At 38.7% G+C, this 12,333-nt stretch overlaps 1 pseudogene; it reads right to left on the bottom strand.

Annotated features, from left to right (window-relative positions):
- Positions 1–5,448: 5,448 nt before the first annotated feature.
- Positions 5,449–11,289, bottom strand: LOC142435978 (dehydrogenase/reductase SDR family member 7 pseudogene; annotated as a pseudogene).
- Between the last annotated feature and the right edge of the window lie 1,044 nt (positions 11,290–12,333).

The following is a 12,333-nucleotide window of genomic DNA, read 5'->3' as shown; positions in this document are numbered from 1 at the left end:
GGCAATGTTCACCCCTAAAGAAAGAAGCTCGAGCCACGAAGGAGCGGGGCTCTGAACTGGTTCATATTGGTTCATTGGTTGCGCCTGCATATCAAAGGTGCTTTTGTAAGATCTCTACTTTTCCTCTTTTTCAAAAGAAGGAAAATAGATCGATAGTGTCTTCCAGGTTGTTGTGGTTGTTGGCGGTGTTTCCCCCTCTCTGCGGAGGTTTCAGTGGTAAGCACATGGAATACAAGTGTGTTGCCTAAATTTAAGGAGAGCTGGTTTGTGAAATGCCTAAGAGGAAGGCGGGCTGCAAAGACATCCATCCTGAATGACTCTTCAGGGGCATCGCTCTGAGACAGGCAGATGCAATAAGAAAAGTGAGCTTAATGGCTGAAACCTGACAAGCGAGACATCATTTTCTGTAACAGGTTCACGATCAGTTCCGCCAGTGCAAATTGTCACATACATTCAACTTTTAGGTACTTGAAATGTTTAAAGACTCCAATAGTAGTAACACCAAAATGTCTCACAAGGCTGTTCTGAATAACACGTGGATTTACATTTCTCCTTAATAAATACACCTCAGCGGTCAAGAGAGCTCCCAACATGAAATACATTCATCTCTACATGGCGCAAATATTTTAAACGTTTTTAAAAACAGGATAAAACACAAGCTTTCGTTTGTTTTCAAACATAATTCATTTTTATAAGGTAACAGCATGCGGTTTTACATTCTAAAAATTGACTCCAGTACTTCAAAGACGCTGGGTGGATTTAAACTGCCAGTCTTCAGGTTAGTAGCCAAGCAGGCAGCCACAGCGCCCTCCAGAGCTTCTGTAGAACAACCATAAAAGGGACGCCCCCACCCCGCCCCCGCCCAGCAATGTACAAACTCATTCCTCCCTTTCACAGTCACAAGAGGAGGCAACACTTAAATCTGTTGGTTTTGCTCCATAACGCCCTGCAAGCTGAATTCCTCCTTTATCTCCTCTTTTTATAGGGCACAAAACCAAAAACCTAACCCTCTGCCATAAAGTCAATTCCAACTCATTGTGACCCTATAGGCCCGAATGGAACTGCTCCTTAGGGTTTCTGAGACTGTAAATCTTTGAGAGCAAAGAGTTTTATCTTTCATGGTTATCAGTTCAATGCTTAACCTACTGTAGTACCGGGACTCCTGATAGGGAACGTGTGTCCTTCAAGACAACAGATCAAGATTAATTCTTCGGATCTCTCCAAAACACTCATGCTATCTTTCTAAGTTGAACTCTCTGCCTTGAATTTAATTCACTCATCCCACAGATCCCCTCAAAAGCCACTGTTTGGCTTATACCACTCTTTTAGAGCAACCTAGTAATGCCAACTGTATTACTCAAGTATGATCGCAAAGTGGGACTTTCCAGATAAACAGAAAATAAGAATATTTTGGAAACCAAACTACATTTATAAGAAATGCTAAAGGGAGTGCATCAGACAGAGAATCAGTAATGGCAGAAAGCAACGTGAGATTAAGACACTTTATACCATCACCAGAAATTAACCCAGAGATAGAAGTATGGAAGATAAAATGACACAACCTAGAGAACCAAATGTCACTTGGTAAACAATAGCAACTACAAAGCAAAATGGGGTGGGTAGTTATGTAATGTCAAATATAGATAAAATCAAGGTGATGTCAATATAGAAAGGACTGTCACAAACTTAGAAGGATTAGCAAACAGAAAATAGACCTTTGCCACCAATGTTTTAAAAAGGAAAATCATAAAAATTCAGTGAACAGTGAAAACAGCAATGAAAAAAATTAATTTATAACTAAAAAGCCAACCAAAATGGAGCAGGAATGGAATATAATAAACTAAGGCAACAACCAGAAAAGAGACAAGGAAAGATTGTACAATAAAGAATTAATCCAACAAGAGAACATAACATAATAAACATCTGTGCAAACAATGAAAGAGCTCTAAAAGACACAAACCTAACTTTAATAGAATTGAACAGAGAAACTGACAACTCCATAATAATAATAGGAGACTGTAATACACCACTTTTGAGAATGAACAGAACAGCCAAAAAGAAAATCACCAATAACACAGAAGAGCTAAATAACACAATCAACTAGTTTAACCTCACAGACATTTACGAAACACTCGAGGCAACAGCAGCATAAGACATAGTCTTTTCCACTGCTTATGCACAGTCTCCAGAATACATCCTATGCAAGGTCACAAGGGAACATGAATAAATTAAAAATATCAAAATACTAAGAAGTCACAATATAAAGTTGGAAATGAAAAGCAGGAAGATCAAAGAAAACTATCAAATACATAGAAACTGAATAACATCCTCTTTAAAAACTACTGGGTAGGACCCATTGAGAGACTGGACATGCCTGTGTTCATGTAGCCATGGTGGCCAGGGGCTGTGTACATCATGTTACCATGGGGAGGGGTCTGCATTGGCTGTTGGGCATAGGGCTGGCTCCCCAACATGCCCATCTGCATCTGCACAGGGTACTGGGTGGTCTGATTCATGTAGCCATGCTTGCTGTGGTAGCTACTGTTCATCATCGGCTGGGACATGCCGTACCCGTTCATGGCATTGAGGCTGTTCATGTTCACTGAGTTGACATTATATGCTGGGGCTGGCATCAAGTTCACACTCGTGTTCATGCCTCTGCATGGTTAGAGTCCGTGCAGGACCCTGCATGGCTACGGTCTGGGAGCGACCATAGATTTGTGACTGATGGGTGGCAGCCACTGGTGACAGAGATGCCGACTTGGTTCTCATGGAGATGTGGCCCTTGCTGGCGATCTGGGTTTGCAGTCGTTGGCTGTGGGAGATGCCAAAATTTGATGCAGCCAGGTTCCGCTGCAGAAGGGGTGGCGGCAGATTCATTGGAGAAGGAGTCAGGTTTGGGGGGTGGGGTCATGGTTGCTTGTGCTTGAGGCTCCCCAGGGACAGAGTATGGCGACTGAGAAAGCTGAATAAGCCCTGTGTTGCTTAATGGCGTGTCCACTCCATGTAAATGCCGTTAGGCTTTCAGTTACTGTATATTTTGTTTAAGGTGACACTTGAGCATGCCGCTAATGTCTTTGTTAGTGACAGTGGGTCTTGGAGTACTGTACAAGTGTTGTGCTAACAGTAAGCCATTTCTTAAGGGTTTTTTTGGCTTGATTAGGGTGCCCTGCTTTGAGAGTGTGAAAAAAAAGAACAAAACTATATTGTTGTTAATTATAAAACTGTAAAGAGCTATAATAGCTATTCCCATTTGATTAGTCAGAGGGGTTTTATTGCTAAACGCTTTTGGTGACAGATTTTTTTTGGGGGGGAAAGGCAGCTTTCTGTTTTATAAATGTAGACTTCTGTTTATTGAATGAAGCATATCTCAGTGTTTATATGTCAGGTTTTGAAACATTTCAGATATGTCCAAATACTTGGCAGCATTTAAAAAAATAGTGAATTTGGTATAAAGTTGCTATTTTATGGAAATGCCTCTAACTTTACATTTTCATTCCATCTGTAGATTTTTCTTTCTTTATAAAATAGTGGAGTTATTTCTTAAGGAAAAATAGAAAAGTAGCTTCTGAATAGCTCAAACTAAGCTTTCAAATCACATGTAAGAAAAGCAAAAAGGTTATTTGTGTCTGTTTATATTGCTTCCTTTTTTGTAACCTTTGCACCTGTAATCCTTGTATTAAATAGCCAGTGACACTCTTGTATTTATCTGTTCTCTTTTTACTCAGTCACTTAAAAAAACACACAGAAACAAAAACAAAAAAGTTGTACATTTTAACATAAAATAAATTATGATAAGCCAAAGAAAACACACACTACTGGGTAACTGAATAAATTATATATATATATATATATATATGAGTCAAACAAGAATGAAAATACAACATGCCAAAATCTTTGTGACACAGCAAAAACAGTACTCAGAGGACAATTCCTACTAGTAAATACACACATCAAAAAGAAGAAAGGACCAAACTCAGTGCCTAAACCCAATATCTGCAACCATTTGAAAAACAGCAGCAAATTAAGCATATGTATAGTCAGTAAATAAAAAAATAGCAAAGATTCAAGCAGACATAAAATGGAGAAAAAGGTAAAGTGTTAGCAAGACTAGAAGTAGGTCTGTTGAAAGAATAAAATTGGTAAACCATTGGCAAGAAAGTAAGAAGATGCAAATAATATGTATATGAAATTAAATGGGCGATGTCATGACAGAATTAACTGAAATAAAAGGATAATAACAGAATTCTATGAATAAATATACTCCAGTAAATTTGAAACCCTAGAAGAAATGGACATTTTTCTAGAAACACTACCTATCCAAATGAAAAGACATTAAGGTAGAAATTTTTAGCAGATTTATCACCAAGGCAAAAATTGAACAGGTCACTAAAAATGCAACCCAAAATAGTTCTGCACCACGTGACTTCACTGTCAGATCCGATTGGTCAGAGAAGTGCTGACTTCAATTCTACTCAAACTACTCCAAAATACAGAAAAGGGGGGAATATTCCAGAATTCATTTTATTAAGCTAAAACCAAAGCCAGGCAGATACTACGAAAACAGAAACTTATATTATCAATAGCCTTCATGCAAAAATACATACAAGCAAAAAAATTCAAAAAAGTGATTACTCAATAGTAGCCAACAAAAATGAAAAAAAAATACACAATGATTGAGTGCAATTCGTATCACTAACTCAGAGTAGGAAACCAAAGCAGACCAATAACAAAACAAGAAATAGAGGTGATCACGAAATTTCCAGAGAAGAAAAGTGTAAGATGAGATCGTTTCATGGGGGAATGCTACCAAGTATTCAAAGAAGGGCTGCCACCAGTTCCACACTGCCTATTCAAAAATATAGAAAGCGACAGAACTCTCAAATTCATTCTATGAAATGAGCATAATCCTGATATAAAAACCAGGCAAAGATCTTACAAAGACAGAAAACTTCATACCAGTATCCCTTATGAACATCGATGCACAAATTGTCAACAAAATTCTGGCCAATAGGTTCCAATAATATATAAAAACATTAATTCATCGTGACAAAGTAGGATTGATAGTAAGGATGCAAGGATGGTACAGCATTTGAAAAATATCATTGTAATCCACCACATAAGACAAAAAAGAAGCAGATCATATAAATATGTGCAGAAGAGCATTGGACACCAACAACCTTTTTTGCATATAACATGCATTTAATAAATGATGGTTTCTAGAGTCCTGTTTACCATTTCAAAATGCAGTCATTTGGGAAATTCTGTGTATTATTTTAAAATATTCTTTGTCCAGGAATAGGTGTTATTATTACTTTTGTGATAAGATTCTTGTCATGCTTTCTTCATCTGTTATATGTTGAAGTAAAACTTACATCTATTAAAAATTGAAACCATACATTAGTCTTCAGTGCATAAGAAAATTGTTTTTGTGGTTTCCATCTCTCTCTAGTGGCTTGAAAAATCCAAATTGCTCTTTTTATTGTGATTTTTCTTGAAGGATTTAAAATAATAGGTGTCAGCATCCACATCACTCTTAAAATTCTCAATTCTCCTCTTTCCTAATTTTCTGGTTAGCCACCCAGTCAAGGTTGGCATGTATTGGCCCAAGTATGTAATAAACAAACGGGTGATCAGAGATTCAGGTATCTTTCAAATCATTGGCCATACTGATTAAAATCAATTGGGCAAAATGACCGGTTGCCATCTTGAAGGGCTGGTCTCCATCATTACCTAAAGGCTTCATGACTTCTTCAGTTCATTCATCACAATATTTGACTTCAGTATTGGTCCTGGGTAAATGGTAAAAATGATAATACTGAGATATGTAGCAAGTTCAGAGGCTATTAAAAATAAAAAACCCGAAGAGCATGCTTGCTGCTCAGACACTATACCCATTATGCTATTGACAGTGACAATCTTGCCATGCTTCCTCTCGATCATGTGAGGCAGAACACATTTTGTCAAGGACACGGTCCCTAGTTAGTTAAGTGTCATGAGCTCTCTGTAGACATGCAGGCTGGTGTTCATGGACAAAGGACGTTGGAATCATCCAACATTGTTGACCAGAATGTCAATTTTACCAAACTCCTGGAGAACAGCCTTGGTGGCCACTTCATGGGATTTTATGTTCATTAGGTCAAGGGGCAAAATAAGTACATCTTTTCCTTTTAAATTGCCATTCTCAAGACATTTTTGTTTCACCCCTTCAGCTTGTCCATTTTTCTGGTGGGTATCACAAGAGAAACTCCTAGTTTAGATAGCTGGTAAGCCAACTCCTCACCAGTTACACTTGATACCCCGGGAACCCACACCGTCATATCAATCAGCTCCCATTCTGGGTGTTGCCCTTGCACTCAGCCCACATTAGGCTCAGGTCACTGCCTGCCCACAGGAAGCATAGCAAGTGCACCACAACCAGAGCAGAGTGACCAAAGCTAGCCCAAACTCTCAGAACATTGCAGCAATGCTCACTCAGCTCCGCCACACGACCCAACACACATTTCTGATTAAAACACTCAATAAAAAAGGAATTGAAGGAAAATTCATCAACATAATAATGACCACATACAAAAATCCTAGGGCCAATACCATTCATGGGGAAAAACTGAAACATTTTGCATGAGAATGGGAAATAGACAAGGACACCCTCTAGCACTACTCTTCTTTAACCTCATGTTCAAAGTCTTAGCCAGAACAATTAGAAAACAAAAACAATCAATGTAACTTGGCTAAGAAAAAGTGAAGGTCTCACCATTTTCAGACAATATAATTTTATAGAACCCCCAACTCCACAAAAAGACTGTTGGAAACAATTAGCCCTTAAGGGATTTGGTAAAATAGCAGGATAAAAAATTAACAAGCAGCGAAATCAATTGGATTTCTATATACTAGTGAAAAGAGCTCAAAAAAGACATCAAGGAAATAATACCACTTATAAAAGTCATCAAAAAATGAAATACTTTGGAATAAACCTAACCAAAAACCAAAAATTCTGTACAAAATAGCTACAAGAAACCAAAAGAACCCTACACATATGGAAAAATATCTCTTGTTCTTGGATAGGAACCCTCAATATTGTGAAAATGTCAATACTATGTATGATAATCTACAAATACGATGCAAAGCCAATCCAACCCCCAATTTCATTCTTTATATAAATGGCGAAACTAATGACCAAATTCATATACAGAGGGATGGGACCCAGGATAAAAAACACCTCACAAAGTCGTAGACCTTACACTACTCAACTTCAAAACCTATTAAAAAGCCACAAAGTCAACACAACCTGGTAAAATGACAGATACATAGACCAATGGAATAGAAAAGAAAACCCAGAAATAAAATCATCCTTCTACAGACAACTGATTTTCAAAAAAAAGACCAAAATCCTTAAGTGGGAAAAGGACACTCTCTACCACAAATGGTGTTGCATAAATTGGATCTCCATGTGCAGAAGAACGAAACCGGACTCATACCTCACTCCATACACAAAAATGAACTCAAGATGGATTAAAAACTGAAATGTAAACCGCAGAGGTAACAGAATCATCAATGAGAAAACTGGGACAAACTTAAGGGCTCTATGACAGAGTACCAAGTATAGTAAAGGAAGCACACACAGTGGAAGTCAAAATAAAGGAGTGGGACCTGTTAAAAACCCCTCTGCACATCAAAAGACATTATCAAAAGAGTAAAATGTGAGTCTATGGACTGGGAAAAAATCTATAGCAATGACACAATAGACAAGGAACTAAAATCGATAGAACTCTGCAACACCTCAATAAGAAAAACTAATAAGTGAGACCCAACACATAATCAGACCTACTCTGAATCCCTCTCCAAGAAATAGCGGAAATTTTACGGTAGTCTGAGAAGTTCAAGTCCCTGTTAATTATATTTCAGCACTGCAGAGGGAGCAATTGACAACAAAAGATCCCAAAAATCAAAAGTGTGAATTTTGTGCTGCCAAGCAGGATGCCTCTGATTCAAGTTGTTCTGCCCTGTCCCAATGTTTCTGGACCTTAGTAGTAAGCTGATCACCATCTACTTCCCTCCCAACACAATTGACCCACTTCCCCAACTGGGGAGAGGTTAAGTCAGACCTGGACTGGAAGTATTCAGAGGGTTCCTGGGACTGAGGTATTCTAGACTGAGGCATTCTAGACGGGCTCATTGCCTATCAGCCGGATAAGAAAAAAATAGGTCTGCTTTGCACTGACTTCCGGCATCTGGCTTGAATTTGGGGGAATGGATTGTGGCAGAACTCCTTCAATGCCATCTGAAGATTAACCAACCCTGGGCAGGTGCAGAATTGAAAAGACTTGCATTAGGGGAGACACTCAGCTCAGTGGTGAGTCCTCAGGCCCAGGATCCAAAGTGTTGTCACTTGCCTGGCTCTCTGGCCCACGCAAAATAGAAACTGGGCCCAGCACTGACATACAATCTTCAGAATGTTGTGTTCTAAATAGTTCATTCTCTACTCCATCCTGTTGGTAAGATGGATCATTACCTGACACTCCCTGGTGACTTGGGAGCCAGCCTCAAAGTGGGACTTTGATGAAGGCAAAAGTAAACTGCTTTCTGCCTTTGGCTCCTGCTGGGGGTGGGCTAGTGCTGAATTGCATGGTCATCTTTAATTACTCATGTTCCACAACAGGTATGGGGGTTGCTCTGTATTAAGAAATATTTTTTAAAAGCACGCCTGGGAGACAACAGTCAATCTCTACAACTTGCAGAAACAGGATAATCCAGTTAACTCCAATACATACAGATGTGGACCTAGAGGAGCTCCTGGAGGAGAAGACCATGCATCCTCCCATGTGGGAGATTACAGAAATGACAGGTTTCAGTTACTTTAAGGGAATGGAGGTGGGGGATTTATAGAAATAGAGAAAAAACAAGTGACTATAATGGAGACCACAATTTCTCTAAAAGATAATTCTGACAAAATGAATGAAAAGCTAAAAATAATTCAACAACTCCAAATAGAAATACAAAAGTTATGCACCAAAATATTAGAACTAGATAAGACTGTGAAAAAACAAAATAGAAACAAGAGTTTGTGATCCCAAAGATAAATATCTCATGACCCAAATATTAGAAGACCAAGTGATAAAAATGACCTAAAAGGTGAAGAAAACCAAAATATTATCAAAAGATACAGTGTCTGGGGTCTTGCAGGCTTGAAGATAAACAAGTGGCAATCTAGCTCAGAAGCAACAAAGGCCACACGGAAGAAGCACACCAGCCTGTGTGATCATGAGGTGTTGAAGGGATCAGGCATCATCAGAACAAAAAATCATATCATTGTGAATCAGGTGTGGAGTACGGAGTGGAGACCCAAAGCCCATTTGTAGGCCACTGGACATCGCCTTATAGAAGGGTCTCGGGGAGGAGATGAGCCAGTCAAAGTGAAATTTAGCAACTATGAAACATACAACTTTCCTCTAGTTCCTAAATGCTCCTCCCCACCCCCCACTATCATGATCCCAATTCTACCTTACAAATCTGGCTAGACCAGAGGATGTACACTGATACAGATAGGAACTGGAAACACAGGGAATCCAGGGAGGATGATCCCTTCAGGACCAGTCCTACGAGTGGTGATACCAGGAGGGTGGGTTGGAAATGGGCAACTGATTACAAGGATCAACATATAACCTCCTCCCTGGGGGACGGACAACAGGAAAGTGGGTGAAGGGAGATGTCGTACAGTGCAAGATAAGACAAAATAATAATTGATAAATTATCAAGGGTTCATGAGGGAGGGGGGAGTGGGAAGGGAGGGGTAAAAATGAGGAGCTGATGCCAGGGGCTTAGGTGGAGAGCAAATGTTTTGAGAATGATGAGGGCAATGAATGTACAGATGTGCTTTACACAATTGATGTATGTATGGATTGAGATAAGAGTTGTATGAGCCTCTAATAAAATGATTAAATATATATAGGATTAGAAAGCAAAGTCCTCAACATAATAAAAACCATATACAAAAAAAAATAACAGCTAACATCAGGCTCAATGGGGAAAAACGGAAAAGAGTCTCCATGTCAACTTGACAAGGATGTTTCCTATCACCACTCATACCACATTGTGTTCAAAGTTTTATCCAGAATCATTAGAAAACAGAAAGAAATCAAGAGAATCAAATTAGGCAAAGAAGAATCGAAACTCTCACTACTTTCAGGTGACATGATCCTACATATAGAGAACCTCAAGGATTCCACAGAAAGATTGTTGGAAATAATCGAGGAGTTTGGTAACGTGTCAGGATACAAAATTAATAAACAGAAATAAATTAGATTCCCGTATAACCAACTGAGATAACTCTCAATGGCGACATCAAGAAAACTATGATATACAGTCACCATACAAAAAATGAAATACTTAAGAATAATCATAACAAAATACATAACAGACCTGAGCAAAGAAAAATACAGAACACTACTATAAGTAACCCAAAGAAATCTACATGAATGCAAAACTGTCCCATGTTCATGGAAGGTGGACTTAACAGTGAAAATGTCAATACAGTAGAACCCCCAGTATTCAACCTCATCAGTACTCAACAAAATTGGAATGTCAAGAACATTTTTCATCAGAGCTGGAACAAAACAGTGCAATCTGAACTGATACACGTGGTTTTTGTAAACAAAAGCAGTTTGTGTTTCACTCTGCTTTAGTTGGTGTTGTTAGTACACATTGTTTAAACCTTTTGTGGCTGTGTTCCAAGCGTTTTTCTATAATTTTCTTAGTTCTTGTGACTTTTGTACAGTTTTTAGATTAAAATAACTGGTCATAAGAATGAGTTTTTGACAAGATTCATGATGATAAGGAACTCGTTAACTTTGTTATCAATATTGTTAAGGATAATTAGTAAACTCTTTTAGAAAGTAGTTAAGGAAATGCCAATAGTAGACCACATTAGACAGCTTTTTTAAAGAGAAAGCCAGCCAGGTCCTAGTGAAGAAAGGCTAAGAAGGGAAAAAACTCCTGAAAAGCAACTACCGGTTGATTTTACGGAAGGGGACTCCCCTTCCAAACAATGACTCTAGATCCAGATACAAAACTTGTAAGAGCCCCCCAATAAAAGTATTTTTAAAAGAAAGAAAGACATCGCTCTCTCCCCGTCCTTCCTCCTCTGGCCCTCTCCCCTCTCCTACCATCCTCTCTCTGCTGGTCCCTCTCTCCCCTGTTCCCTCTCCCCCTGTCTCCCTTCCCTGCTCTCTCTCCCCTGTCACTCCCACCTTCCACATCTGCATGCACCACCAAGGGGGCTGAGGTGAGCATGCTACCATAAAAAAAAACACCCCAAACAAAAAAACTGTTTTTAACGTTGTGTTTCTTATTTAAATTATATTATTTAACTCTGAACTTATTTACTGTGAAGTTTCTGTGTAATGTTTTGTAAAAAAAGGCAAGGTTGGGGTAAAAACTTGATGGTTGATAACGGATTAATCTGTTTTCAGTTATTTCTTATGGGAAAAATTGCTTTGGAATTCTACTGCATCATATCTCGAAATTCCTTCTAGAATGGATTAGCGTCGAGGTCTTTGCTACAGCACCCATATCCTCAGTGATCTCCTAATGAAAGCAAGCAACAACCAGGGCCATATCACAAGAACAAATTGTTCATAGATTGGGACTAGAATTAAGTTTAAGTCCCAGGTTGATTCATCTATGAATGATTTTTATAAGTTTCTGCTTCACTTTAGAAACATCAATATAATTTTATGTTAGAGAACATTATCAAACATCCCCTGAGGCATAAGGTAATTCTGTTGACAGTTACATGAACTTCGCCAATGGTATGGAATTCAGAACACTGTTGAGAAAAGGAAACCATACAAGTATAGGTGATTTTTACAGTTTAACTCTTTTTTTTTCAGTTTAACTCTTAAGTGGATATTATTTACACAAATAATGGGGGTTGATAATAGGGCAAAACTTTCAATAACATTCATTTAAAGGCATAACCATGCAGTCATATTAATACATGTCACGATGAAGCAAGAAAGATATTAAAATAGTAAATATCAGAGCACCAGGAACAAACAAAGATGAAAGGAGAGAGTGGAACACATCCTGGGCCAAGCCCCAAGCAAGATATCCCTGCTTAGAGCAGCCAATGCACCGAGAGGATCATAGGGCAGATCCCACTACAATACACAACGTCCCTCACTGACCCATAGTGCTACGGGGGTCAACATTGGAGACACAATGTGGGAATTGTGTCCCATTTGACTCTACCACAACGGGGTGAAACATGAAGGGTAGTACAACAGAGCACCAAGGGGAGAAAAGCAATGAATTTCCTATGGAATACCAAAAATA

Source organism: Tenrec ecaudatus, unplaced genomic scaffold (genome assembly GCF_050624435.1).
Source record: "Tenrec ecaudatus isolate mTenEca1 unplaced genomic scaffold, mTenEca1.hap1 Scaffold_115, whole genome shotgun sequence".
Classification (NCBI taxonomy): Eukaryota; Metazoa; Chordata; class Mammalia; order Afrosoricida; family Tenrecidae; genus Tenrec; species Tenrec ecaudatus.
Note: the sequence above shows the minus strand (reverse complement) of the source record. Positions and strands in the feature narration are given on the sequence as shown.